The sequence below is a fragment of the Anomaloglossus baeobatrachus genome (genome assembly GCF_048569485.1).
Source record: "Anomaloglossus baeobatrachus isolate aAnoBae1 chromosome 5 unlocalized genomic scaffold, aAnoBae1.hap1 SUPER_5_unloc_3, whole genome shotgun sequence".
In the NCBI taxonomy this organism is placed as follows: Eukaryota; Metazoa; Chordata; class Amphibia; order Anura; family Aromobatidae; genus Anomaloglossus; species Anomaloglossus baeobatrachus.
In genome coordinates, this window is record NW_027441806.1 from 958,420 (window position 1) to 967,713 (window position 9,294).

Genomic DNA, 9,294 nt, shown 5'->3' on the forward strand with positions numbered 1-9,294 from the left:
AGGCAGAGCATCGCACCCTCTCTCTCCCCCTTCCCACAGGCAGAGCATCGCATCCTCTCTCTCCCCCTTCCCACAGGCAGAGCATCGCACCCTCTCTCTCTCTCCTCCCCTTCCCACAGGCAGAGCATCGCACCCTCTCTCTCTCCCCCCCTTCCCACAGGCAGAGCATCGCACCCTCTCTCTCTCTCCTCCCCTTCCCACAGGCAGAGCATCGCACCCTCTCTCCCCACAGTCAGAGCATCGCACCTACTGCTGCACACTATTGCACCCAGAGACGGTGACCTACAATCCCTTTTTATTTCCCCCTGAGGCTCATACATGATAAGCTCCATCAGATATTACCTCCTGTTATATCACAAACGTCGGGGTAGAAAAACAGCAGAAACAGGGAAGAGGGGAAACATCCTGCTGCTTGTACAGCAACTGCGCACTGACTGCCGGGAACTACAGGCTCCTCCCACACAAGAGGCCGGTCACATGGGCGTGACGTCAGCAGAGGTCCTTCTGGCCACTGGGATCTAGACTCTACCGGAGGTAGGTGCAGGGTGTCTGTTATTTTGGGGTCATCATTCTCATTAACCTTTTCATGTCTCAGCTATTTTCACCTTTAACCAGTTCAGGACCAGTTTCCCGCTATTCCTGACCGGCTCATTTATATTCAGTTTAACCCGTTAAGGACGGAGCCAGTTTTGTACTTCATGACTCGGCCATTTTCTACAATTCTGAGCAGTGTCACTTTGACAGGTTTCGAGAGGTAACGCCAAAAAGTGGACCCCACAGTTTATTACCCACTTTCTTATGAGCGTGCTGGTACCCCTCTGTTTGGACAAATGGGAGGAGCCGGAACAGAAGGAGCTATATGTGAATTGTGGAAAGGAAATATGGCTGAAATAGATTGCAGGCCCCATGTAGCATTTGCAGGGCCCCCAAGGTACCTAAACAGCAGAAACCCCCCACAAGTTACTCCATTTTGATAACTAGACCCCCTCAAGGATTTTATCTAGATGTTTGGTGAGCACCTGGAACCCCCGGAGGCTTCACAGAATTTTATAACATTAAGCCATGAAAATTTAAAAAAACAAAACATTTTTACCACAAAATTATTACTTTAACCAGATAGCTTTTATTCACAAGGGTAACAGGAAAATATGCACCATAAAATTTATTGTGCAATGTCTCCTGAGTACGCAGATACCTCATATGTGGTGGAAATCAACTGTTTGGGCGCACGGCAGGGCTTGAAAGGGAAGGAGCACCATTTGACTGTAAAATTAGCTGGAATTATTAGCGAATGCCAAGTCGCATTTAGAGAGCCCCTAAGGTGCCTAAACAGTGGAGCTCCCCCACAAGTGATCCCATTTTAAAAACTAGACCCCTCAAGAATTTTATCCAGGGGTATATTGAGCATTTTGAACCCATACGTACTTCACAGAATTTGATAACATTAGGTCGTCATATTGAAAATGTTAATTTTTTTTTAACAAAAATGTTGCTTTAGCACCGAATTTCTCACTTTTTCAAGAGGAAACACGAAAAAGTAAACCCCACACTTTGATACCCCAATGTGGCCAAAAATTCCTGTTTGGACAAACGGGAGGGCTCGGAACGGAAGGAGCACCATGTGAATTTTGTAAAAGTTCAAATAAATGGCGGGCACCATGTCACATTTGCAGGGCTCCTAAGGTACCTATACAGCAGAAACCCCGCCACAAGTGACCCCATTTTGGACACTAGACCACTCAAAAATGTTATTCAGGGTTACAGTGAGCATTTTGACTCCAGAGGTAGTTCACAAAAATGTTACTGTAATGCCAAATTTCTCACTTTTAGGCTGGGTGCCCACAATCCGGCGATACTGCGTCTAGGACGCAGTGTCAGCCCTTCTGTGCAGATGCCAGTGTTGTCCACACGAGAATGCAGCTGCCCGTGCCCACAATCCAGGTTCAGGCCACTGCAGACTTTATTCTCCCTGCGAAAAACACTGTCATCTCCACAGCATAAACTGACAGCCTGCACCTCAGGAAGCCGCGCCGCTGGTCAGTTTATGCTGCAGAGAAAAGAAGCACAGTGGGCAGTAGATTTCTAAACATCCCGCTACTGCGCTTGTACTTCACAACATCGCAGTCAAAACATTCTGCGTCCAAAGCACTGCAAATCCTGATAGTGGGCACACAGCCTAATAAGCTAGGATGGATGGATGGATAGATGTCAAACACATATATCATGTCCCACCCCCCTGCATATTCTAAGCTAGCACCCTTTAGTAAGTTTCATGGGGCACTAAATTGTGTTTAACTTTGAATTTGCCCCCGCCCCCCCCAAAAAAATATAAATTAAATAATAATAATAATAATAATAAAAAAAAAACAACAGCTAGAGTAAAGCAGATGGCTGCAGACCACAGCTGGCAGCTTCACCTTGGCTGGTATTCCAAAATGAAGGTCTCCCCATGCTGTTTTTTTAATTCATAAATAATTAAAAAAAAAAGGGGGGTGCCCCCTGTGAAGGGGTCCTTCTCCCATATCACACAATTAACAGAGCGAGAGATGAGTGAACAATCCAAAGCATATTTATTCCATGCAATATAGAATGACCATCAAATAATCCACCACACGGAGGGTAAAACTAGTCCAGAAATGGAATAAATTTCCCGGACTTCAGTCACACTCCTCCAGCAGTCCTTCTCCAGGGAAATCGGGGTTTCTCACAGTGTCTTTGGGGTGCTGTCTGCAGCCTCATCATCTCCCTCAGAGGTTCAATCTTGTTTCTTCTCTCTTGTAAGGGTACCGTCACACTAAACGATGTACCAGCGATTCCGACCACGATATGACCTGCTCAGGATCGCTGGTACGTCGCTACAGGGTCACTAGTGAGCTGTCAAACAGATCTTCCCAACGACGCAGCAACGATATCGGCAGTCGCAGGGACCCTGTTACATAGCACAATTCAAATCTTGATTAGTAACATAGGCGAACAAGGTCGTTGGGTAAGGTGTCAAACACACCGATGCGTGCTGCCCTGCGGGAGCCCGAATACCAAAAAATGAACCAGAACAGTGTTTAACGATCAGCGATTTCACAGCAGGGGCCAGGTCGCTGCTTAGTGTGACACACAGCGAGATCACTGGTACGTCACAAAATCTGTGACTCAGCAGCGATCACGCTAGCGATCTCGCTATGTGACAAGTACCCTTAAGTTGCACCCAGAATCACTAATCTCTCAGGTAAACAGAGAGTTTAAGTGGATTCCAGGCCCCCTCCCCCAGACCTAGGCACAGAAGCACTTCAAGGGGATATAACCTGACTTAACAGGACAAACAATATATCGAATAGACAGACCACCATGCCCAAAACATGAACCCACACAAAATAGTACATAACCCACAATATCACATCATGACACCCCCCAAATTGGATTTCCAGCCAAGGAAAAATGGACAGCTGTGGTCTGGTATTCTCAGGGTGGAAAGATCCATGGTTATTTGGCCCTTCCCAGCCTAAAAATAGCAGGCCGCAGCCACCCAGAAGTGGCGCATTCATTAGATGCGCAAATCCTGGCGTTTCGCCCCAGCTCTTTGTATAGCTCTGGTGCGGTGGCAAATGGGGAAATAAATAGGATTGTTTTGGGTTAGGGTTAATGATGTCACGGCGTCTATCAGATACCTGACAGCACTAACCTAGTCAGTAATAAAAAAAAGGCAAAAAAAAATTTGAAAAAACACTCCCCAACACATTCCCTCTTTCACCAATTTATTAAAAAGAAAAAAAAAATCCGGTCTGCCATAATCCATTTTGGAGGTTATACGACGACTTTGGACCTTCCAGAATATGGGTGGCACACTTTGAGAACATATCCCCCATTTTCTGAAAGTGCAAACCCTCCATGTGAGGAGTGTGGGTGCAGTGATACTGCACTCACTCTCCCCGGGTCCACAGCATGGTAGTGTGAGCTGCAGTAAACTTAGTGTCACTACTAGCAGGGAGCCGGCTGAGAGCCGCTCTGCACTTGTGGCCAGGGTCTTCTGAGAAGGAAGAGGAGGGATCGTGGGGGATCGTCACTGCAGGAGGTAACGGGAGACCGGGGATTGACAGGGTGACCTGGCTGGACCTGGGGAGAACTTTGAGGAGGAGGATGAGTGCAGCGTGTGCGCCGGCCATTTTAGATGATCAGTTGGGGCATAGAACTGGGGGGGGCACTTTGGCCATATCGGGGGACCGGGATAAGCACCTTATGTCCCTATTTGACATGATTGATCATGCCAGGTGGGAGATAAATATTTTTTTCTGCCCAAATCATGATCTCCACGGTCTGAGCTACACTTGGTAGCTGAAACCACAGAAATTATCTGATGATGGGGGGCGGTATACACTTAATCTCTTTATTGCTTGCTGGCAGCAGCGGGAGGGAATTAACACTATGACCGCTAGGACATATTTTTACTGCCCACGGTCATTAAGGGGTTAAAGTCTACAAGCTCCGACACTAGTTTAGAATATCTAAACTTTTTTATTTACATAATTATTCTAGTTTGGGAGTGAAATATAATGTGGGCACATTTTGTAATGGGGTTAATTTTCACTATTTTGCTGCATTCATACGAGAAATGGGTGGTAAATTGTGCATCAGCGAGTTCACAGATCCGTACACCATGTGTGGCCCCTCTTTTTCCGTAGAAACAAGAATACATCGAATCCTAATTCCATTGCCCTATTCTTAACCGAAAAACTGGGAAATTATTTGTTTTTGCTCTTTTGTATTTTCCTACTCTTATTACAGAAGCAATTACTCTTTTATTTTTCTGCTCACATTTCCGTGTGAAGGATTGTGGTTTATAAAGATAATGTGCTACTTTTACGGTTGTACTATTTACATAGCACATTTCATGTTGAATATTTTTTAGTACCCAAATGATATCTCACCTCCAGGGCCGTATTTGCCACTAGGCACCCGTGGTCCCGTGCCTAGGGCGGCACGTTGCGGGGGGGGCGAAAAATAAATAAATATATAAATTTTTTTTTTTTCTTACATCCCCGCCCCCCGTCCCTCCCTCCGTTACACTCGACTGTGTTCGGGGGGGGGGGGGGGTTGAGAGGGAGGAGAGGCGCACTTCTGTCTATTTAAATACATGGCGGGCGCCAGGCATAGTCAGCTGATTAACCCCGGAAGTTCCATCGCCTGCACTTCCGGGGTCAGAGGCGCGCAGGCGCGACAATCAGCTGACTGCCCCGTGCTGCAGCATCCAATGCTGCAGACGACACACGCCGCGGAGGAGGACACGTCTGAAGCTGGAGCCAGCCAGAAGAGGAGCCAGCCAGAGCAGGGCGGCGGGCACCGGAGCAGGTAAGGCAGAGGCAGAGCCTAGAATGTATGGGCTCCTTACAGGTTAGTTGATGATCGTTGCGATGCCTCTTTTTGTCCACTATAATCATGCAAGGGGAGGCTTGGGGGAGAGAGGCTGAGGCTGGGGGAGGCTGGGAAGAGAGAGAGGCTGGGAAGAGAAAGAGGCTGAGGCTGGGGGGAGGCTGGGAAGAGAGAGAGAGGCTGAGGCTGGGAAGAGAGAGAGGCTGATGCTGGTGGGAGGCTGGGAAGAGAGAGAGAGGATGAGGCTGGGAAGAGAGAGAGGCTGAGGCTGGGGGGAGGCTGGGAAGAGAGAGAGAGGCTGAGGCTGGGAAGAGAGAGAGGCTTAGGCTGGGGGGAGGCTGGGAAGAGAGAGAGGCTGAGGCTGGGGGGAGGCTGGGAAGAGAGGCTGGGGGAGAGAGGCTGAGGCTGGGGGAGAGGGAGGCTGGGGGGAAAGAGACGCTGAGGCTGGGAGGAGAGAGAGGCTGAGGCTGGGGGGAGAGAGGCTGAGGCTGGGGGGGGGAGGCTGGGGGGAGAGAGAGACTAAGGCTGGGGGAGAGGCTGGGGGGAGAGAGGCTGAGGCTGGGGGGAGAGAGAGGCTGAAGCTGGGGGGGAGGCTGGGGGGAGAGAGAGGCTGAGAGGAGAGAGGCTGATGCTGGGGGAGGCTGGGGGGAGAGGGAGGCTGGGGGAGAGAGAAGCTGAGGCTGGGGGGGAGGCTGGGGAGAGAGAGAGGCTGAGGCTGGGGGGGAGAGAGAGAGGCTGAGAGGCTGAGGCTGGGAGGAGAGAGGCAGATGCTGGGGGAGGCTGGGAGGAGAGAGGCTGGGGGAGGCTGATGCTGAGGGAGGCTGATGCTGAGGGAGGCTGATGCTGGGGGAGGCTGGGAGGGGGAGGGGGAGGGTTGGAGGAGGGAAGCTGATGCTGAGGGAGACTTGGAGGAGGGAGGCTGATGGAGGAGGGAGGCTGATGCTGGGGGAGGCTGGGAGGAGGGAGGCTGAGGGACGCTGGGAGGATGGAGGCTGAGGCTGGGGGAGGCTGATGCTGGGGGAGGCTGGGAGGAGAGAGGCTGATGCTGGGGGAGGCTGGGAGGGGGAAGGTGAGGCTTGGAGGAGGGAGGCTGATGCTGAGGGAGGCTGGGAGGAGGGAGGCTGATGCTGAGGGAAGCTGGGAGAGTGAGGCTTGGAGGAGGGAGGCTGATGCTGAGGGAGGCTGATGCTGAGGGAGGCTGATGCTGGGGGAGGCTGGGAGGAAGGAGGCTGATGCTGGGGGAGCCTGGGAGGAGGGAGGCTGATGCTGGGGGAGGCTGGGAGGAGGGAGGCTGATGCTGGGTGAGGCTGATGCTGAGGGAGGCTGGGAAGAGGGAGGCTGATGCTGGGGGAGGCTGGGAGGAGGGAGGCTGATACTGGGGGAAGCTGGGAGCAGGGAGGCTGATGCTGGGGGAGGCTGGGAGGAGAGAGGCTGATGCTGGGGGAGGCTGGGAGACTGATGCTCTGGGAAGCTGATGCTGGGGGAAGCTGGGAGCAGGGAGGCTGATGCTGGGGGAGGCTGGGAGGAGAGAGGCTGATGCTGGGGGAGGCTGGGAGGGGGAGGAGGGAGGCTGATGCTCTAGGAGGCTGATGCTGGGGGAGGCTTGGAGGAGGGGGGCTGGGAGGAGGGAGGCTGATGCTGGGGGAGGCTGGGAGGAGGGAGGCTGATGCTGGGGGAGGCTGGGAGGAGAGAGGCTGATGCTGGGGGAGGCGGGAGGCTGATGCTGGGGGAGGCTGGGAGGCTGATGCTGGGGGAGGCTGGGAGGCTGATGCTGGGGGAGGCTGGGAGGAGGGTGGTTGATGCTGGGGGAGGCTAGGAGGAGGGTAGCTGATGCTGGGGGAGGCTAGGAGGAGAGTAGCTGATGCTGGGGGAGGCTGGGAAGAGGGTGGCTGATGCTGGGGGAGGCTGGGAAGAGAGAGGCTGATGCTGGGGGAGGCTGGGAAGAGGGAGGCTGATGCTGGGGGAGGCTGGGAATAGGGAGGCTGATGCTGGGGGAGGCTGGGAAGAGGGAGGCTGATGCTGGGGGAGGCTGGGAAGAGGGAGGCTGATGCTGGGGGAGGCTGGGAGGAGGGAGGCTGATACTGGGGGAAGCTGGGAGCAGGGAGGCTGATGCTGGGGGAGGCTGGGAGGAGAGAGGCTGATGCTGGGGGAGGCTGGGAGGGGGAGGAGGGAGGCTGATGCTCTGGGAGGCTGATGCTGGGGGAGGCTTGGTGGAGGGGGGCTGGGAGGAGGGAGGCTGATGCTGGGGGAGGCTGGGAGGAGGGAGGCTGGGAGGAGGGAGGCTGATGCTGGGGGGAAGCTGGGAGCAGGGAGGCTGATGCTGGGGGAGGCTGGGAGGAGAGAGGCTGATGCTGGAGGAGGCTCATGCTGGGGGAGGCTGGGAGGAGAGAGGCTGATGCTGGAGGAGGCTCATGCTGGGGGAGGATGGGAGGAGAGAGGCTGATGCTGGGGTAAGCTGGGAGCAGGGAGGCTGATGCTGAGGGAGGCTGGGGGGAGAGAGGCTGATGCTGGGGGAGAGGCTGCTGCTGGAGGCGGGGGGAGAGAGGCTGCTGCTGTGGGAATGGAAGAGAGGGGCCAATGCTAGAGACAGAGGACAAGGGTTGAGGGATAGAGCAATGACAATAACGATGGGGGGGAGTGTAAGGACTCAGAATAAGAGGGGGGCAGCATTGGGAGCTCATTATGGAGAAGGGGCAGCATGTGTGGGCTCAGTATGGAGTGGAACAATGTCGGGGAGTCAATATCAAGAGTGGGGTAGTGTGTGTGTGTGTGTGTGTGTGTGTGTGTGTCTCAGCATAAGCGCTAGTGTGGTGGTCTTAGTATGATGAGTGGGGCAGCATGGAGATGTCATTATGGAAAAGAGGAAGGCAGCATTAGGAGCTCATGGAGAGGGGCAGCATGCATGGGACACTGAGGAGTGGGAAGCATGCATGGGACATTGTGAGGAGGGGGCAGCATGCATGGGACATTGTGAGGAGGGGGCAGCATGCATGGGACATTGTGAGGAGGGGGCAGCATGATGTGAGGACAATGTGCAGATCATATTTCATAATCGAGGAAGGTCTGGTGGATATAATTTATAAGGGAGGGTAGTGTGTAGTTTATTAGGGGCAGTGTGACAGTCACAGTATATAAGTGGGGACGGTGTGGTGGGAATATTTTATACTCATGCTATGTTTTGATGTGCCTGTGGTGATCCCCATTGGGGGGGGGGGGTTAGTGCCCTTCGTTTCTCATTGATACTTTTTCAAGTGTTTTACAAAGTAGATCTACCTTAAACAGATGTCGTGTGTGAAAGCTCAGTTTTACATTGTCAATAAGGGGCGCGACCACTTAAAGTGCCTAGGGCAGCATGAAGGCCAAATACAGCCCTGCTCACCTCCCTTATCTCCATTAATTTTACATATCGGCTCATCTCCTTCCCATTCAGGTCCTTATAATATCGGATACTCTCAGTGGAGATCTTCTATAGAAGAGAATTCTCCTGATTACCCCGTGAAGGATGGATATGGACAGGGACAAGATGGTGGAGAGGATATTACACCTCACCCTAGAGATCCTCTTCCGGCTTACTGGAGAGGTGAGAGATTCTGATGACGTCACATTACATCATTCTTATCTATGGGAATAACAGATGGACAGAACTGGAGAGGTGAGGACTCTGGAAATGTCTGGAGTGAGATTTATTACTGTGTCTCTCCATAACCAGGATTACACAGTAGTGAAGAAGACCTCTAGTGAGCGCTGTCAGGCCCCTGTGTCTGAGGGATGGGGAAGACCCCTGAGCCCAATCACGGGGCCTCCACCTCACCCCCCGATACATGAGGACATCAATGACCAGAAGATCCTAGAACTCACCTACAAGATGATTGAGCTGCTGACTGGAGAGGTGACACTGCTGGGAATGCTGGGACATTATACAGTAACGCTATG

The 9,294-nt window shown here is 52.7% G+C and overlaps 1 long non-coding RNA gene across 1 annotated transcript; it reads left to right on the forward strand.

The window, feature by feature from the left end:
- The first annotated feature begins 471 nt into the window (after positions 1 to 471).
- LOC142259162 (uncharacterized) lies at positions 472 to 9,244 on the forward strand. The gene is made up of 3 exons (XR_012727928.1): positions 472 to 534; positions 8,792 to 8,941; positions 9,071 to 9,244. It is a non-coding gene; the product is annotated as an uncharacterized LOC142259162 (long non-coding RNA).
- Positions 9,245 to 9,294: the final 50 nt, after the last annotated feature.